The sequence below is a fragment of the Euwallacea fornicatus genome, chromosome 1 (assembly GCF_040115645.1).
Source record: "Euwallacea fornicatus isolate EFF26 chromosome 1, ASM4011564v1, whole genome shotgun sequence".
NCBI classification, from domain to species: Eukaryota; Metazoa; Arthropoda; class Insecta; order Coleoptera; family Curculionidae; genus Euwallacea; species Euwallacea fornicatus.
The window spans coordinates 7,228,308-7,249,730 of NC_089541.1; the positions used below are offsets into that span (position 1 = coordinate 7,228,308).

At 35.4% G+C, this 21,423-nt stretch overlaps 1 protein-coding gene across 5 annotated transcripts in view; it reads left to right on the forward strand.

Annotated features, from left to right (window-relative positions):
- The window catches only part of Smg6, a 38,664-nt gene extending 37,577 nt beyond the window's left edge, over positions 1-1,087 (forward strand). For all 5 annotated transcript variants that reach the window (XM_066287843.1, XM_066287826.1, XM_066287860.1 and 2 more), the window contains one exon: positions 58-1,087. The gene's annotated coding sequence lies outside the window, so the exon portion shown is untranslated. The remainder of the gene's footprint in view (positions 1-57) is intronic.
- Positions 1,088-21,423: the final 20,336 nt, after the last annotated feature.

Sequence of the window (21,423 nt, forward strand, 5' to 3'; positions counted from 1 at the left end):
TACCTACTATTTAAGTCCTTTAAATTTACGTCTTAACGATAAGTAATTCTATTACAGCTTTTCTCAGAACTCAGATGAATAGATGAACAGAATTTAATTCCGAAGCTAAAACCAAAATTTCATCAAGTTTGTATTTCTCCACACATACTAACCCAACATTACCTTAAAAAAAATGATCTAGAACGCCACTTTTATTTCGTTTGACACTAATGTTCGAAATTTATTAGCAACTATTATTGTGGTTATCGTCCTAACAGCATATTTTTTGTTGTATGTACCTCAGTCCGAAATTACACAAATAAGGAATATATTTGTAATATATTCGTTGTTATACTTATGTGTCATATTTTATTTAATTACGTTCGCAATTTAATGTCTTTATACACTTGTCTTAAAGTGCAAATATGAAAAAGTAATTCATAGTACTTATACAATTTTGTACTAACAATTTACGATTTTTTTAAGTTTATTGTTAAGTTATCGCGTAGATGGTCCTGTACAAATAGTTTTTCGACTGAAAATAGCGTACCTAAGCAAGTAGACTTAATAATTTTATTATTAGTGCAGCGAGGCTTTTTAGACGAATGTGTCAATTTTAAAAATAGGATTGTTTCGATTAACCATTTATTTTCTATTGTTTTAAATTACTTTGAAAATACTATAGCATTAAGGTCATTCTTGCCCTCAAGGACTGTTGTTTGACCGATTTGCGTTGACGAACGCGCCATGCCATTAATTACGTTTAAATTTTATATTTCGATTATTACATCTATTTCCTCGAGTATTTTCGAGTTATGAGCCGATTAATTACTAGTTATTGATATTTTAACTAATTATATAAATTGTACTTATTTTTTAGACATTGATTTAGTTGTATTAATTTTAAGCTATCGGGTATTGGTAAGATTCAAGTTTGAGGATTTAAAAAAATCTAGACAACATCAACGTTTCTAGGCATGATATAGGTAGATAGTGTTTTTTTGAAAAACTAACAATCATCACAATTTTCATATTGACCCTTTATATTGTAGTTGTTAACGTCTTTGCTCAGGAACATGTTTGTAAATAAAGATGGTTTATTAGAGAACTGAGTTTGCTTCCAAGTTCGTTTTAACAGAAAAGTAAACCTAAAAGTAAAGAATATGGCTAAACTGTAAAGGTAAGTAAAGTCACGGTACGGATACATTACAGTACGGACACGACCTTTGAGATAAAACACAAAATCCTGTTACCAATTCAAATATTGTCTCGACGGATATTTTCGATATTATGATACAACTGATTCACGTAGTAACTAGAAGCAAAAAATGTACACTTTTATTTAATGCAATTTTCAATTTATAACCTTCAAGTTATGCACATAGATGTCAAAAAAGCACGGTTTTAGATGCACCTTTAACTAGCGATTTGATTTACTCAGAAGATCAAAGCATCAAATTCGAAGTTACCATTTTCACAAAATAGGTAACGGCCATTTAATTTTCCAGTTAGATTCTCTCGAAGAACGCCTTATAGATTTTTATAATGCGTCAATTTTTATACCACACCTAGCAAGTATATTACATCACATCAAACGATTAGGAAATATACAGGGTGAGTCGGGAGGATCGTGCCAAACTTCAGGAGCGTGTTGTACATGAAAAATAAATGTAAAAAAACTCAAATGTTATCCGATTTTCGTTTGTTTACAAGTTATAGCGTAAATAAATTTTTTTAACTAGGATTCTATTTACCATAAACGTACCTTTCCTGGACGTTCTTGTACGTGGTGGCCCTATTAGTTGGCCTCCAAGGTCTCCAGACCTCACACCACTAGACTATTGTTTGTGGGGTTGGTTTAAAACTGAAGTGTACAGAGTAAAAGTGGACACTCAAGATGCACTAGTTCAACGCATTAGAAATGCTGCAGCTGCCATTAAAGAAAGACATGAAACAATCAGGAGCGCAACGAATGCTCTTCGTAGACGAAGCCGAAAATGTTTAGAAGTTAATGGCAATATTTTTGAACATTTACTATGATATCCAAACGTTAATTTATGGAATTTCTCATGAAATTTATACATTTTTAAAATTTTATGTTTTAATTTTATTTACGCTATAACTTGTAAACAAACGAAAATCGGATAACAACATTTGAGTTTTTTTACATTTATTTTTCATGTACAACACGCTCCTGAAGTTTGGCACGATCCTCCCGACTCACCTTGTATTTACTGATAGAACAGTTTTTAGGATAGAATACAAACTACGTTGAAAACTATAAAGACAAAGCGTAATAAAAGAAACGAAATAATAATAAATACAACTTAGAGTATTGCTCAATGCTGAAAATCAATAAAAAAAAAATTAAATTAGACACAATGATTAGACATCAATCATTTACCTCAAATCAACTGTTCGATTGCTAAGAAAATTATCATTTCTCGGCGATTGAGGGCAGGAGTTTTCAAATATCGCACATTTTACATAGCCACCTTCCATTAGCTTTAGTTAATTATTTTCCCAAAATTTCTAGATTGGCAAGAGTTTCGGACTGTGCCCTTAGCAGAACGTGAATGTTATTCTGAGCTACTTTTCACTAAGAATAGAGAGCAATTCCATCGCTCTAACGGCTCCCACTCGCAGGTGCCATGTACGCCGAATAGAATGAAAGAGAAATAAACAATCCGCCTCAAACGTATAGAACATATTTACAGCAGCATTACATACTACCATCATACAGGCTGACCTAAAAAAATCAATGCATTTCATCTGTGTCTCGGTAATGGTATGCGGCCGAGATGTTTGGAGAGGAACCCATCTCTTATTGAATGCAAATTAAACAGTTACGTACAAAGGCTGCTGGTGATGGGTGTGGTACCGGTAGCAGTTCCTGCTGCCGTCGACCCGCGACACGATGACAGGTGCATCTCAGATTGGGTTCAAGCCATTGCTTGGTTCTTTGATTTATTGATGGAATGCGAAGAGAAGTGCGGAATTTTATACGGGTGGTTTTATGGATATGGTTAGAGGAGAAGAGGTCCGGTTGTAAATAACGTCATTCGAATCGTATTATTACTCACAGTTTACACGTTGATTTGTGTGCCGCTTAAAGTTAGTGAGCTATTTGCCTATTCATTGACGTCTTCCTTTGGATTTGCAAATTACCTCTGAGACTTTTTCAGGAGGAGATTTATTGTACTCTGCAGCGATCGCACAATTAGAAGACGTTGCTTGCCGTAACCAAAATAGGCAAAATCCTTTCGACAAACGAGATTATTTGAGTCGCGTACAATGGATCTGTGTTGGAAGCCGCTTTTGGTCGGTAGCACTTTATGTTTTCATCTTTACAAGGCGATTGCTGAACCAACACCTGAGAATTTCATTTTTTTTTTAAGTGACAAGGGAACGAAGTTTCATTGAGATGTCAGTATGCGATGAACTGAAAATACGAGTGTTGTCGAATGGTTGAAAACTACAAAAAAAACCAAAAAAAAAAACCAAAGCGGATCGCATCAATTGCACGTTTTGCCAAAGCTTTTTCTGTAAATTATGCAAATTTTCAATTTTCTGGAATGGGTGCAGATTATTTCGACCAAGAGCAAGATTATTTTAAAGTGGTTTCATGCCACGGTGGCCAGGAAATGGTCTTGTTATAAAATTTGGCGTTTTCAAAAACGGGCAGTTCCTACATTGCACAAAGGTAACTTTGAACGCAAAAAGGGTTGACCATAGACTGATCTGAACTAACACGAATAAATAGAGATGTTAACAACAAAGGCGGTTTAGAATCTTGCCAATTTGCATCAAATATCTCTTTAAAACCGAAACGACAGGACTATTTAACTGAATTTTGAGTGTCAGAAGATTTAGCTCTATCATGGTTCACACAGGCCCATGTTAGTACCCACCCAGGCTGCGGCCATTAAGCTCTTCATTGTGCGATGTGTTAATGATCCTAGACGTAAAACAGGCAAATTTAACCACAGCCAAAGAGATTTTCGTCCCACTTACCATAAAAAGAATATGTGCAAAGTGCACTCCTATAAATACTAGGTAATTTATTTAAGCATTTTTCCCATAGACTAACTGTTATGTGTATTTACTTAAATTATTGGCTCTTGGCACCTTCTTTAGAGCTCCGGCCATTTGCATACAGGCATTTGAGAAAAACTGCGCTAATGATGATGACCGCTTCTTCCGCAGCATAAAATCGCAACCGAGACAAGACTAATTGTGCTGTCGAGTGGATGTACTTATACTTTTCATGGTTACAGAGTGCATCTCGGATGATAAGTTATTCAAGTCTGCTACACTTTGGGATCAAACCTTAAAATTCATACACAGTGTTAAACTGAGCATGAAAAGAGATTAACAATTGAGAAAAACCGTCTGTAACAACCTTGAAAACCGACTCGAATAATATATTATATAATAAGTGTGGTATGTAGTACGACTGCAAATCTCGCCTCACTGGCTTCTTTTGCAAATTTCACTCAGCGTCCGGTAATCAAGCACCACACTCATTACCAACAATATTTTATCTACAATGGGATCAATTACGTAAAACGATTGGCGTAGTAAATAAAATGATGTGTGGTAGCGTAACATTACTGCATACCGTGCGGTGATCGTAATAGTTACCACACGCATCTAAATAAAATATTTGATTTACAGGATTAATTTTTAAAATTCAACGTGATTAGATTGAAAAAGAATCGGAAGTTTTCAGAAATTCGGTATTTACTGCGTTAGTCTTCAAATCCAAAGTTGTCTCAAATGGCCCCAAAAGGAATTAAGAAGATACTGGATTTACTACCAAGAGATTGTTTTAGAAAATCTCTATTTTTCTAAGAGAATTTGTAGGATACAAAATCGTCTCAAACAGGGCCAAAATGGAGGCTAAATATGTGGGTAAACTGACTTGAACAGGCTTTCAACCCTCGGAGATTCGAATAAAAGCTTTTTGAAACGCAAGATGATTCTTCAGATTTCAGGTTAATCCTAAATCGTCTAAAAAAGAAGACTTAAACAGTTAAATTTTAACGGATTGCGAAGTTTCAAAACCGGATTTTGCCAAGTGTAAGGAAGGGTGAAAAAATATTGGAAATCTGACTTCTGTACAGTGTGAAATCTCAAAGATCCGATTAAAATATGTTTGATTCAGTGAAGGCACGTTCGAAATTCAGAATTTTCTTAGAAAACACGGATTTTTACAAAATCTGAAATTCCGAGACTCTTCTAGAAAATATGAATATCACGAAAGGAATTTGTTGAATAGAAAGTCGTTTCTGTGAAATGTAATGTGTGGGAAAACTGCCTTTACAAAGTCTGAAACTTTAGAGATTCTCGGCAATTTCCCAACGCAAAGTGCGAACTCCAACGGTGACAAGGAAATGGATAAAATATAAGAAAAACCGACTTTATAATAAAGCCCGGAACACGAAAATTTAAATTGCATTATTTCTAATATGTCTAAAATTCATATGTGTATGATTTAACACTAGTTTAACTACGTTCTACCAATAATATCTACGGTCTATCATAATCCATGTAAGTTAGATGAGGTGAGCAAAGTTTACTGAATATACTTAGTGTTTGTAGTAAATTTGCTATCAATATTCAGCGAACCTCTATAAAATTAAAGAACCCATCACAGAAATTTATGGGCTGCTGAACTCTCATCATTAAATCTTGGCGATATTAACTTTTTTTATCACTTTTTGCGATGGATGTTCAATAAGAGACATTGCATCGTGCAGCAACATTAACTTTTAATACTAGCTGTTATAGAGTGATTAATCTAATGCATATCTGTAACCACATTTAAAAGATGCGCACAAAACCTAAGAATAAATTCTAAGATAAGACGTTAAAAATAGTTATGACAGAGAACCAGGATATAAAAATCTGAAATTGGATTGACATTGTGCTTAAGGTGATGAAGATCGGTAAGTCGGTAATCGCTATATCGAATCTTTTTTCTTTCATGACGTCACGCACCAAGAGCAGTTCGATAAAACGAACAACTTGCTGATGTTATGTAATAATTTGTTTAAATGAATGAACAAGCCATGCTACAGACAAGCTCTAGTGGGTTTCTTGGAAATTGTCTTAGTCATTTCGATCGAATTGAATTGCTTCTAATTTAATGGTAATTGGATAGGTAATTTTCAGTATCGATATCGCTCTAAACAAAACCAGGTATCTTAATAAATGAATCATTTTGGAATTATGAATGTAGAACTACATGCGTGAGGGGATACTGCCGATCATGTTCCACTAGATTATTATAGTTTATACGCTCTGAACCGCCGCATCTATTCGGAAACCGAATAAAAATATTAAAATAATTCCTGTAGAAACCAGTGGCCCCGTTCGGAATAATCAATCTTCATGCATCTGTTGGGATTACAGCTGAATTAAATATTAAGAAGAAATTTTACAAGACGAGCATTAAATTAAAGGCTTACTAAAACTACACGTTCGAAAAGTAAGCAGCTTACCTTTGACTCGTTATTTTGGACCAAAACACATTACGATTTAAATCATGTGATTTTTGAACGTGCTTTAATCCGATGTCACAATTCGAAAATAAGAGCCTCTACCAAATATTCTAGCCGCCGTTATGCAAATGGCAATTTTATTAGGCGCAGTCTACAGGGAGACACATTTGCATATTATTCTCGATTTAGTTCGTATTAACCCCTTTCATAATTCTCACTTTTTCATATCGATTAAAAAAAAAAAAAAAAAAACGTTAACAGTAAATAAAGCCCATTAAAGCAGCAGTTGTAATTCGCATTTTTTGCTTAATATCCTCAATTGGATTGTTGTCCAATAAACTGCTTTATTTTCTGGCTGTTTATGCTCAATTTTATTCTCTATGTATCCGCAATAAACAATTGCGATCGACGGAATAACCGCAAAACAAATTTGTCCGCAAATTTCCTTTTTGTAATTTTATGATTTACTTCGTATTCGTTGTACCTACTTCTGTGTAAACGTTAAAATTTTCAAACTTAAATTATTTCTAGAAGAAAATAAATCTTCTATTCAATTAAACCGCTTAATGATATGCCAATATTACCATCGTTATCCCGTAACGACTGTAAAATTACAGATATCCCTAAGACTGATTTGAGTAATCTATCTTTAGTCTTACGAAGCCCCACATCAACATGTGTGATATTGCAGAAAAGTTGTCTTTTCCCCATTGGGTGAGTGTAACTAGGAGGGGGAAATTTTTGAATTTTAATTTTTAAGTTTAGTTCCCACGCAGGGAATTTACACTATGCTAAGTCTACGAATTGCAAGAAAATTACTTTAATGTTGTAAACTAGAAACCCCAGGTGCGTCTTTACAGTCATTGTCGAGCGTCTGCCGAGTGCTCCCGGTGAGTAGGTTGACTCATTCAGAATGTTTGCCCTCCGTTTACTTTGTCGAGCAGCGGGACTCAACGAATGCACTCGGCAAATGCCCGACAATGACTGTGAAGGTGCCCCAGCTTTGATTTTATTACTTACTTATTACTTCATTGATTCTATCGGTTTATAAGTTTTATTAACGTTCTTTCAGGAAGAGGATGTAAGAAGCTAGTTAAGATAAGGCTCGTTCTTCCAGGTTCCTTGAACTTGAAACCTCAGACTTAACACATTCGTGGAGCACACGGCAGGTAAAAAATGGAAAAATTCCTATCTACCCAATATCTCCACGACATTCCTCGCAACGATTCGTTTTAAGAGGGAACATTTTCGAAGAAAGATCTGATACGGTACTTATTTCGATTAAATTTCTTTGTCCGCTCGATTTATTTTCGTTTTCACCGTGCACCTCTCAATCCTTTAAAGGATCTAGAAAAAATGATTAAACCCTCCTCGGTGCTCCTTCAAGTAACTTTCCCACGTGGCGTTGTTGTATAACTCTTTCTCACAAATCTTGACTTAAACGGTTTTCATCAGCTTCAGACTTAATTAGTTTTGCATTGTCCAAAAAACATTTTTCCACGGGGTGACTCTTTTGGGACGATCCAGAGCGACTTTCCTCCAGTCCACTTGGATTTCCATGTTTTAAAACTTTTGAAATTCAAGCCGCCTAAACGGTTTTTTTCCTCCCTTCAAAAGATACTCTCGTATCGAAGATACAGTAGCCATGGTAGCTAAATAAAAGTTGCCCATACACGGGAATTAAGATGTGTAGAATTCCTGCAGTTCCCATTCTACACACATACCGGGCGTACATCGGAGCAAAAGAATTATGGACTATTTTATTGTGATCGAGTGGCATTCCCGGTATTCCTTAAGAAATAAATGGCGCCACCGAGCAATTACATCGGCATTCGCCATTTATGCCTTTGCGTTTTTCTTAATTGGTAGGTCGGGAGTAAAATATAGAGTGCACTAGTTTGTTTGGAGTAATTTAAGCAAACTTTTTTCGTTCCTATAAAAGCCTTTTATCTCACGGTGGTAATCTCCTATGCTCGCCCAATGATGCTCAATCATCATAACTAAGTAATTATTAATTAGCACTGCATATACGGGCATTGTAAACAGCTCTAGTAATACAAGTTCGTCTGACCGTTTTAAAAATAGTTAACTACTTTTCGTATGTGTGATATTAGGTAATTATAACTTTTTCTCGGTACCGTTACAGCTTGAGAATCCACTTAACATGTTTCATTAATCTACATTATGTTAAGATATGGTGGTTCGCGGTCGCAGTGCAGCGATTTTTAGGGCAATTACGATAAAAAATGAGTCGATATTTATCAGTGTTAGGTTAATTAAAATGCTATATAATAGATTGCTAACCGGACGAGACTCATTAACTCTGAATAAATAATCGAAACTTGAAATAGTTCGCTACATGTGTACAACTTAGGACAACAACCGACAGGTGTCGCTCCATCACATACCAGCACCTTAATGCCACCTTTTGAACGCCGGCCAGCTTTAGCATGCGTTTTCCCGTGGCATGTTTTTAATTTCCACAGAGAAACGAATTAATCTTCTCAGCTGATTTATCTCTGCCCGCCTACATACCAGACTCCGCCCTTCGTGACACCAATAAAAAATATTATCGATATAAAATATTTTAGCGACTTTCCGCGTCCCAGCGGGTTGTACAACTTTTTCGGTCTCACAACAAAGAAATCGAAAGACGTTTTTATTAGCCCCAGTCATACGGGCTCTTTATGACGGTACCCGTGTCATCATCATGTCAGCAGTACGGCGTGGTTTTTACATCCAGGGTTCGCTGTTGTGCGTGTCTTTGCATCATCTATTTTTATGAGGGGTGCTCGCAACACATATTAGGTATACAGGGTCAGACTTATATCTTCGGGCGGGCAATCTGCCCGTTGCCAATTTGACGTAAAACACAACTCGAACGCCGTTATCCTTGGGAATTAATGAAAGAAGTAATGACAGTCTCAATCGTATAATTCTCAATTTCGTTTTACTACACTCGCACACGATTTTTGCGGCCAGTTTGATGAGAACTCGGAGCAATTCAATGTCACACAGATAAAACTAGTCAAGTAGTAGTCATGATTATCGAAGCTTGCTGATTTCATGACTGGATTACACTTTACAAGTGCAATGAAATGAGTATTCATTTTCATTGCAAATTGTGCCGGGCTGACGCCATTTCATCAGTCGTGTGAGTGATTATAAAAATTTATCCACATGCGATTATTGGATTTTCTGAATTTATGGCTCTATCATTTTTAATTTATTACCATTAATTTAAGAAAAACGAGAATCAGTTTTTTCAAGTCCGGGAAGTTAGGTTCCAGGAGACACCCTGTATAATACTGAATTACTATAAAATGTCTACAACTATTTTGATGAGCAGTTTGGTTATAATCATTCGGGATGTCACCGTGCTAGTGATTGCCGATTCTACTCATCGTATTTTTACTAGATTAATTAGTGATTTTAGTAGTGCACTGTTAAATGCTCCTTCTATATCCATGGAGACTCTCACCGACAGGCCCTTCAAGTTCAGATATGCCCTGATCATAGTGGTTAGGTCGTTGAAACCCAAATCTGTCGGGTTGGTGGATTGCTACGCGCAATATTCGCCCTCGAGAGCTAGAGCCTCAGAGCACCGTCCTTTACATACTCGTCCAGGAGCTTTTCCAACATTTCAGAAATAATGACGTTGGACGTATCGGTCCGCTTGGTTTTGGCTTGTTTAGATCATAGAGGACCCGTCCTCCCATCACATTATTTTTTTTGCGTGAGCTTTTTTTCATGCCCTGCTGCATGAACAGTGGGAATAGGCTACTGATTATTATTTATAGATCTGCCAATCACAAACAGTTTCTTTTTGGCGAATACCTGAGAGAATTTATTGCCATAACAGCAAGTTTGCTATTTATGCCTAATGAACTTTAGCTTGACACTAAGTGAACAATAATTATTATAAATTACATAAATGAGATAAAAAAACAAAGTAACCAGCTCTGTAGCTTCTTCATAAACAAAATTCCCATGGTACTTCATGTAGGGTATACAGGTTATTGTTTACAAGTGACTTAATTTCCGAATGGGAAAAGCGCCATGAACGTGAACTTGCATTGTTTCTGCCAGGAAATATTGGCTTGTTCCACTATTGTCTTAAATCGTTTGACGTAACGGATACAATAAGATCAATGTTTCAGATAAGTAATCAGCCAATATTATGTAACTGCGATGGTCAGAGAAAATCATATTGCAAACTTGGATTCTGCGCAGGTTTGATTTATAAAACTTTAAAACCGAATCCGGGTAATAACGTAAAATGCCAATGGGCAATTACATAAAAATTAATTACGCCACTTCTAGGAATTGAAGAGTGATGTTCATTCATTGCCATTAGATAAAAATAAAAATAATTAATAAAACTCCACGTGTAAAAGTATATTGTTTGAGGGAGTCTGTGAATCATCCGATTTAGTTACTCATCTCGACTGGTAAATATTCATTCGTTATCCAATTTTTTTCCAATCTACCAAGGATATTACGTTCAGCGAAAACCATAGAGACGACAAAGATCGTGCAGAATGCATTTAAGGTTTATGTTATTGTTTGAAACGTTGTTTTGTTTGGAAAATTTGTAATCGCCATCACTGTGCTATTTTCCTGCTATCCGTTGTGGTATGTGACATGACCCTGATTACACTACGACTGAAAACACGAAAATTAATCAATAATTTTTTACGAGTTCCGCTAACATATTAAGGTAAAATTTGAAGAGTCATGGTGTGTGACTGTTCGACTACAACTTACCTGGGCTTAACCATTTCGAAGAACTGAATGTACCATCAATTTTTACAGTTTTGAGGCCCCTTTCTGACAAAGGAGACTCTAATCCTAAGCGGGGAAATTGGAAGACATGACGTCATCGTGACCCTCTACATTTTATATGCGCAGATTGATTACGAACTCCAAAATAACGTCATCAGGATCGGTCAAAAAAGTGCCCCACTTTTAAGTGGAATGCCGGCAATTATATACTAAATCCAATTCTTCTAGATCAGTGGGCCCTGCAGTGAGTCGACATAAAAATGTTAATTATTTGATGAAAACACTTCATGAAATGCTGACCGCGCCTAGCTTTTATTCGAAATTTAAAAAATGTGCTGAAAAAAGACACATCGATGTAATTTTCAAATTCGAAAATAAAAAAAAATTATTTGCCTAGTTGGAAAAATTGGCATTTAAATGACGTAACTATAGAAAATAGTATTTTTTCCCGAATTTCGAAACTTGCAAAAATGGCGCTGAAGTTCAAACACACATGGTCGACATTTTTTTCAGTTTTTGTAAGTTCAACAATTATGTTAAGGCGGAGAAATACGCATCTGAGTGATGTCCTTATTACGTAAGTATTAAAAAAAAAACGAAATTTGAGAATCGAAATATTTGAAAGTTAAAAAAATAAAATCGCAAGTAAATCAAGTTGCAGTAATTGTTTATTAATTTAACTACTTTCTTTAAGTATTGGGATGTTCGATAATTAATGTTGTATTTTTTATGTTTTTTCAAAGTGAATATACTTATATTAATAATAAAAATTAATCAGTGATGTAGTGGCCATCTTGGTGGATGACCTTTTGCCATCTTCCGGCAAGTTGGAAGATTCCGCGTTCGAAAAAGCCTTGATTTTTAGAAGTAAAAAATTGATGTAACTCATTTTTAACGGCTTGATCAGGATCGAAATTTTTACCATTCAAATGACTTTGAAGAGAACGAAACAAATAATAATCCGATGGCGCCAAGTCAGGGCTATATGGCGGATGAGGTATCAGTTCCCAATTTAGTTTCATAATTTTTGACGCGTTATTAAAGACGTATGGGGTCTAGGGTTATCACGATGGAACAGTACCCCTTTGCGATTGGCGAGTTCAGGACGTTTTCTTTTGATTTTTTCGTTCAATTTCGATAGCTGACGACAGTAAACATTCGAATCAATAGTTTGGTTTCTCGGAAGCAATTCAAAATAACGAATACCCTTGTAGTCCCACCACACAGATAGCAAAATCTTCTTTTGATGAATATTGGCTTTGGACGTCGATTGCGCAGGTTTATCTTGTTTGGTCCATGATCGTTTTCGGACTACGTTATCGTAGACAATCCATTTTTCATCGTCCGTTATGACTCCTTTTAGAAGCGGGTCGTTTTGGTTACGATTCGGCAAAGAATCGCATATGTTAATGCGTTGGGTGAGGTGAATTACCTTCAATTCGCGAGGAACCCGAACATCCAATTTGCTAACGTACCCAAGCTTTTTTAAATGCAGAGAAGCGGTTGAATTCGATATGTTCAACTTTTCTGCTATCTCTCGAGTTGTCATACGCCGATTAGCTTCGATTAAGGCCTTTATTTTATCGTTATCAATGGCGATTGGGCGTCCAGCGGGTGGTGCATCTTGGACATTAAAATTTCCGGAACGAAAGCGAGAAAACCAACGCTGGCGCTGGCGTTCAGTAAGGCAGTTCTCACCATAAACTTCAAGCAATTTCTTCTGAGCTCGTACTGCATTTTTGCCCTTTCGAAAGTAAAGTAATAAAACGTGTCGATGATGCTCACTTTGATTGTCCATCTTCAACTTAAATTTTAAACAACTTCTTGTTTACTAATCACGTTCAATTTTCGATCGAAAAAAGTCTAAAACATAACCGTTAAAGTGGCATATAATAATATAAGCGACGAGATCACTATTACTCGATATGTATAAATTTAGCCATTTACGAGAATAAAACGACATTAATTGTCGAACAACCCAATAATTGGTAATTCAATTACATTTCGGAAATATCCGTAATTTTTAGGTCAATTACATGACAAATTCAGAAGTAATTGGAATTGTATTTCACTTCTTTTTCAAACAATAACGACAGGTCTGACCATAAGACAACATTGGTAAAAACATTCTTCTTCAACAGTCTGCATAATCCATATTTGAAGATTATTCATTAGCTTCTTTGTCTATTATAAACATCGGGAAATCAGAGATAGAACACTTGACTTGGCTCTTAATGTGAACACTCCAAAAACAGAACAACAAATTCTTTTTATGGGCGTACCTAGAGTTGCCCTAAAAGGCATTCGTATCGGTACCCGACAACTTTCTGTTATGTTATGAGCTTTGCTGATACAATACCGAAAACATAAACATCTTTGCAACTTTTAAGATTCTGCGGTTTTTGTGACTTAATTGTCATCATTACCTTTTAAGTCTGTGGGCAATTTTCCGAATGAGAAATTAAACGGGCAAAAACTGAGAATCGAACGTGTGTTTTTCGCGTTATTGATACGAAGTATCGTTTTCAGAGATTTGCCCACATGACCGTTTGGAATGTTTGCGGAAATACTTCGATTGTATTTCGTTTCCTACTGTTTCACGGCATCTTTTGTGTTTAATATTTCTTGTTAGAATAGTTCTGCATACCGGCTGCAAGTTTGTTGCCAACGAGAAAATAATACTCGACAATGAGGAAAAAGGCATTAACACCCGCCTTTTGCTTTAACCACGGAGAACTTCAGTCACATGTGAAAGGTTTGTATAAGCTTTATGTGCCTGTTTGTGTTTGAAGCCGACGACGTGGTTTCAATTTGTTTTTAAGATACGCGATTACAGAAGAATGGATCGTTACATAACATGGACTGGAGAAAAGATAATATTCAGCACGTCTCTATTAGATGGAGTAAATTCAATATCTTCATAGTCATACTGGTCTAGCAGATTTGCCTTCGGTCGGATGTTCAATGACTAATTGAGATCCAAGTCTACGAAATCATTTTCTTATTGCGCTAATTAAGCTTTAAAGCAATCTATCGCGTCTTTTTCCATTGTCCCGTACTAATTTGTTTTGTTAATAATTTTTAATCCTTCCAAATTTTCTCGGTATCGAAACCTTTTGGTAGTTTTCACGTCGGCTTAATCGCAATTCTCATTTTCCACAGAATTGTATTTCCAAAATCAAGTGTCTCATACTTTTAGTATTTGGTTATGAGAAGTATCGATAATAAATGATGAAGATGAATGAAAATGACGATAGAAAAATTTGACCAGATTAACGCTTATTACGTGCTTTTATGATTTACTCCAGTTTTGCCTTTCAATCGTACTGTATCTCGTCAGTTTAGTTCACTTTGAGTCAATTGCATTCAAACAGGAATCGGCAAAGTTGTTGACTATATTGGATCTGCAGGAAAATAACTGTCCCAGTGCCACTTGCCGTGCCCTTTTTACCGCATCTCTACCAAATCTTCGAGTGCAGGCAAGAGGACTTATTTTTACTTGCATTTAGTTGACTCTAAATGAGCTGAACTGATGACATCCAATAGGATCGAAGCCGGTCTTTAGGGTGCTTGAGTTAATTAAACGCAAAGTTGGAATGAGTCATAAAGTCATAATAGGTCTCAATTTTCTCAGATTTTTCTTATATCTATTTGCGTTTATCTTTATTACCTCTGGCTGTAGGTCGGTCTGCCACTCACACTTAAGACTTTGGTCGAGATGAAGTAAACAGGATACGGTATATAGCAGCGTTAGGATATTTTCCTGGAGGCTCAACACATTTCTCGTTGATATTACCGATTTCTGCCAGCGTTTAAATAGCTCGAGATGAACCAATCTGGCAAGACCTAATATAGTAGTATCGAAGCTCGTCTCTGGGAGGTTCAAATTAATCGAAAATTATGCGGTGAAAAACACAGAGTTGGAATTAGGTATAAAGCCGTAATGCATTTTGGTTCGTAACTTTTTAATTTATTATATTAGAATTATAATATATGGCAAACACACAGATCTTTGCGTTTAACCACTCCGATTCGCTAAAGTACGTTGCCCTTTGAACCCAAGCTGATGGTTTCATCGCATAAAGCAACAAATATCAAGACTTGTAAATGAATGGACATTAAAATTTGCTTTTATACGAATTTTATCCGTTTTAATTTGGAGACGTTAAAATTTTATAGGGAACCCATATTCCCAAACGGACTCAAACTGCACTATGCAAGTATCGTTTGGGACTGACCGAGAATGTTTAGATAAAATTTTAACTATGTAATGAAATAAATGGGTTTTAAATCAGAAAATGTAGGAAATCCTTGCATTATCCTTAGATTTTCTTAGCTGAAGTGTTACAAGTGAGTGAAACCCATTTTGGAAATCATATTGGGTGGGGAGGGGGATGGTTCCTGTTGCACTTTCTGTGGTTCACAGATAAAAGGGCAAACACCTTCTAGAAATGAAAAAATTATCCGCACATTCAACATATGGCTTTCTTTGAAAATGAATAATCATGACATGCCGACAAGAGTTTTTCTCGGAAGATCAAATTAAGACCCGCCTGTCCCCTACAACAACACACCACATCACTACCATGTGTTCATTGTTAGCAGTTCAACGGAAGCGCGTTTTGCTTGAAACGTGCTTTTCAGGGCAGAGCCTATAATAAATCATATTACAGCAATTTTGAAAAATGTTTAAAAAAGCCTGGATTTAATTGGTAGAAAATTGAAATTGATTTTCGTTGGTATTTCTTTTAAGAAACAAAGTCTCGAAAGACCCAATAAGTGACTAGCAGAGGGCCAAGTTTACCAATAGGTAAACTCGAGAAAATATAAAAATGGTTTTGGCATATTTTTTTAAAGTTAATCTACTACAAATATGTCTCAGAAAAGTTCAAGAACCGCTCTGCAAGCGCATTGCGCATTTCAAGTTCGTATCTGCAAATGTAAATTGCTCAGAAGAATTTTCGAACCATTATGGGATGGTTTCGTGACGGGTTAGAATAAACCTATTATTTAACTAAATTTTTAGTGGCGCAAATGGCTGTACTTTGTCTTCAATTAGGGTTTAAAAAGTAGAAAATATTTTCATTTTTCATAGGTAGATACAGAAAAAAGTTAACTCTGCCACTGATATTTTTCTGTGAAGATCAATATCTGGTTCCCAACAGTTATCATTATAATCAACATTTTTTAGTAGAATATTCAATGCCGTAACTCTCTTTTTGAAACTTCTAAAAATGTTATTCTTTACATCTCCAAAACCACTGGAATAATCAAGTTGGACGGTTATTAAAGTTTTACTTGGACTTGAAAGTTTGTAGAAACTAAACGCGAGTTAGTCTACGGCATAAGAACTTACTACGTCTCAATCTCTAAGAGTTCCGTTCAATTTGTACAATACAATCTTAATCCAGGAATTGCTCTGGAATTGACGTTTAGCGAAGCCCTGCACATTACAAGGAGATTCCTTTGACATTATGCGGCACCCTAGCAATTAAACGCAAACAGGGGAGAAAGGTCTCTTCAAGAGCATCTTTCTTGGAAAGTTTCGCATTAAGGAAAGGGTCGCAAGTAGTGTGGGTAATGCACCGTATCTGGAAAGAATAATGATTAATGGATTCTGCCGTTGAGACTATTTATAATAGCAAAATTAAATATGTAAGTAATGTGATATTCAAGTGCATTGTTTTGAGATTTTAATTGTGGACCACCCAGCGAATGTGAACACTAAATTTCTTTTTATACGTATCACTATTCGGAGGTCATTACCATTTCTTCTAGAAAATCAATATGATCCCCTGAAAAGCGCACATTTAACTAGAAAACACATGTGTCTTCACGAGGGATTAGGTGTTTTTTTTTTCGTGTGAACATTATAAACTAAGATAACAATCGGGCCCACCCACTGTCACCATTAGCACCGAAAATAATTTAATGTTCTCGGGTATCGTATTTCAGTGAAGGGATCAACGATATAGAAACGTATATTCACATAACTGAACCTTCATAGATGGCTTCCTCGTTTCATAAAAAATCCAATGAAAACTTAATAATGAGATTGGCGTTTTATGTCTGTTTTATAAAGACCTCTCCCACGATAAATCCCTTCGTTTCCTTATAGTTCACGATGGGTGGCAAATATTTCTTCGGTTCTTAACTAAAAAAAAATTATGTCCAGTAAATGACTTTCGAATTACTGCCCAACGGCACAATTATTTTTATGAAGCTGATTATTTTGCAATTCGGAAATGCAATTAACATTAAATTATTAAATTGAAATAAGATTCTGGAGTATAATTTTGCCGATTTGTCTTTTTATACCACCGAAGACTATGGCCGAACTTAGAAGGCCAAATTGTCGGTATCCGGTATAATTCTTTAACTTGTCTTAATGTCTGCTAAAGTACGTATGTTGTGCTTCAGTGGCGTCCGTAAGTCCCTCTCTAAGTGTATAATAATATTATCGACGTATTAGAAGGGGGGGAGGATGTTTATTATTTATCGACTTTCACTATTTAACCATTATCGTATTTGTTACAGTTCTCAACATACCCACACATTTAGGCACAATTTGGACCATATGAATTGTTGCTATGTTAAATGGACATTGTAGCTTTTGTAAATTTCAAATAGAATCGACCGCATCCATCATTTGGTCTTTTATTCAATTTATCCATTCTCGCTTTTTTGAAACTGAGGATGAATCAAATCTGCTCTAAAATGGAATTACATTTTAGAGCAGCAAAATTTACAGCAAAATTACATATTTTTCATTAGATTAGGTAACACAAATCACCAGATTTGAAAAATATTTGCAAATTCTGAAGGACTATTTATTTTTGTAAACAAGTTTACTTACATAAATCCATGTGGCAGATTGAGATTTTAAGCAGTACAACTAATACCGTGGCATATGTAAGATGTGGGATGACTTGAAATTGTAATGTTCCATGGAACTTTCAAATTACTTGCATTATTTGTTCCAATTAAAAAAATCACGTGCCCTATTTCGTCAATAATTCCTACAGAAGTTCATTGCTTTGCATGTATTGGTCTCTTCCAATGCCGCGGCAAACTGTGAGCGCACAATAATATTAATTGAACCTTCTCCAAGTATGTTTTTCTACCCATGTGCTATTAATGTTAAACTATTACGTTTCGAGAGCTTTTGATTTCGATACGCTAGTATCCGTGCATGCTCAGCATTAAGTAAATTTCTTGATAACGCATCATACTATGTATGATGCTCTTAAGATTTTAAATAAAAGGAGCACCAGAAGCGTAAATTGTAGCAAACTCTAATTCAGTTGTCTTATCGAAAAATCCACTATCTATTAGATTTTAGTTTTAATGCGCTTAATTGACATAAAGAAATCGGAAGGATGAATTATTATTGTTACTAATCAACGTTAAAGGGATGTTATAATCTTCTGATATGCTTAGAATTACATCTTCGTTTCTTGTTGTTGGGGAACTCACGAGATGTCGCATTCTAAGCATTCTATTCCTTTTTTCATTCAAGTTGTGTTTGGCAAAGCATATTAGATTTTATGGCCGTTTTCTCCACATAAAATTTACGCTCCAACTAAGATGACGTGTCGTATATATTCCTAAGAGCCACGTAGTACTGTTCATCTTAAGCTTCTAAAATGAAAAAAATAGTTTTTAAACAAAACCTGTGACTTTTCTCGGATTTCGATTCTGCCCATCTTGACTAGCTTCCCAAATATCACCATTTTACATTAAGTTTGGATGCCGACGCCACTGTTCCTCCACAATTACAATACCAAAGCAGGAATCCGGCTTTTTCTCCCGAGTACCGTTCGACCGAATTTTAGCCGAGAGATTTTAAGGTAACTGACCCACACCGCCAAATAATTTCGACCTTTGGGTGGCAATTAACATCCTGAACGTCTTATTTAAATTTCGAAAAACTCATGGAATCGAAAAAATATGTTTCCATCTCCGTCCGAAATCCTAACCTGCTTCGATTTTCCGCGGAAAGGGAAAAACAGGAAGGTCTGGGGTTCAGTCATAACTTTTCGGAAATTAGTTGTAAAATTGCAGCCACGCTGAAAGTCGCGGTAAGTAAAAGAAGGAAAATGGAATTTGAATAAAATTGGAAAATTTCGAAAAATTGATCTTTCTTTTCGAGTTCCTTGTTTGGAATTTTTTACTTAATCCACTCTAATCCGCCCGTTACGTGTACCGTTTGCTCTCTAGAATGAGCAAATATAACCTTATATCGCGAAATCCAACCAAGATCTCATACTCCTGTTTTCGCAGAATGTTTGTGATTTTTGAGGCCAAAGTTCGGCCAAAATTTCAAGATATCAACGGATCGAAAATTGGCAAAAACCAGTAAGTATTTAAACCAATCGAAAATATTTTATGCATACCTAACTGGTTTAATTGAGATTCCAATTCCGTTTAGTATTCACTATTAACATATTTTATATTGAATTAACGCAACAAAGAATCGTGTAATTTGACGCGTAAAAAATCTCATACGAAATTTAAAGAATAAACCGGATGACCTCTAAAAATACAGATTCATCTTCGTCCTCCCGACAAAACTGGACGTTGACATCAAAACAGCGGTAAGTACTGTACTTTTTTAACATAAAAAAAAATACAGAATGTACTTGAATATGAAGTAAAGTTGCGTAACTTGCCTAAAAACGTACAGCTCAGTTTCCATAAGCAATGCTTGTTTTAATTTCCATTGGTGTCCTAATGATCGTTTTGTTTTATTTGCTTTCCTGCCTACCAGCTTTATAACATAAGGATTAATTTGGTATTAACAGCTCCTAATGACGAACTATTATTATTAATCTCTTTCTTGATAAAAATCTATATATTTATTATCGTTCCCACTTTTTATAATATTGAGCCATTAAACAATTAATGATCGATGATAATCGATTGTTAATAATTATGTTTTCACATTGGTATAGACGGCGAAACACAACTTCTACAAACCAAAGAAGCGATGTAATGATTTTTTTGATTTATTGAATGACTAATGCTATTATAACATAACGAGTACTCGAGACACGCTACATGGGGTCTGGTTCCGATTTTAAAGAATTCAATATTCCCTGGAAATGACGTCGAAATGACGTGGGTTTTTGCAGAAATTTGCATCGTCACATTAATGTAATTCCGGGGGAATATTCTATACCAGAGATTCCAAGATCTTCACCCTGATACTTAAAAAAAATTCTATTTAAAAGGCTATAATTCATCCACACTCTAAGTTACGGTTTTCGTTAATTTTAGGTTTTACTACCTACTCTGAAAATAGAAAATATCTTTCCAAAAAATTCCAACAAGGGCTTATTAGGTAAAATTTCAACAAATTAACGACGTTCCCAAGAGAAAACTGTTTCTATTTATAGATATTTGTTCAAAATGATGCTGTGTCAAAAACAGTTCTACCATGACAGGACTAAAAGCTATATTTTCAAAAATCTTCAATAAAACCATAAACGTTTGGAAGTTAAAAATAGAAACTGAATCATATTCACCATCATCATCATCATCGCCAGCAAAACAACCTTCGAAGGTTGTTGGAGGAATTCTGCTAAACTGGTCGGCTATATTTACATCGAGGAGTACTTAATTAAGATGATTCTTCGAATACTATAGGGATTAACTAACCAGCTCACTATTAATTCATTCATGCGTTATTTGTTATATCAGGCGATGACACAAAGGCGGATATATAACCTGATTTCGATCCTCTGAACAGGTAGTATCTTTCTGCCTAATATTGGTCTTAAGGGCTATTATAATCAAATGACCACTCTTCGGTAATATAATTATACAATGTGAATACATTTACGTAAAAATACTACATTTTGTTGGCTTGGTAAAATGTTAATGGGATATTATATTGACAAATTGGAAAATTTAAGGTCAACTTGTTTTTATTCGGATATTACTAAGGTATGTATATAGATTTATTCATATGATCCCTTATATATCCATAAAATAATATGAGAAACAATAAACAACAATGATGGTTTCAGCGAGGTCACTTGTCTTAAAAATTGAAAGATTGCTTATCATTACCATTATTAAGAAGCGTAGAAGAGAATTTTTGATAACCTCTTAAGCAGGTATATATAAGTATAAGTCAAATAATTCTATT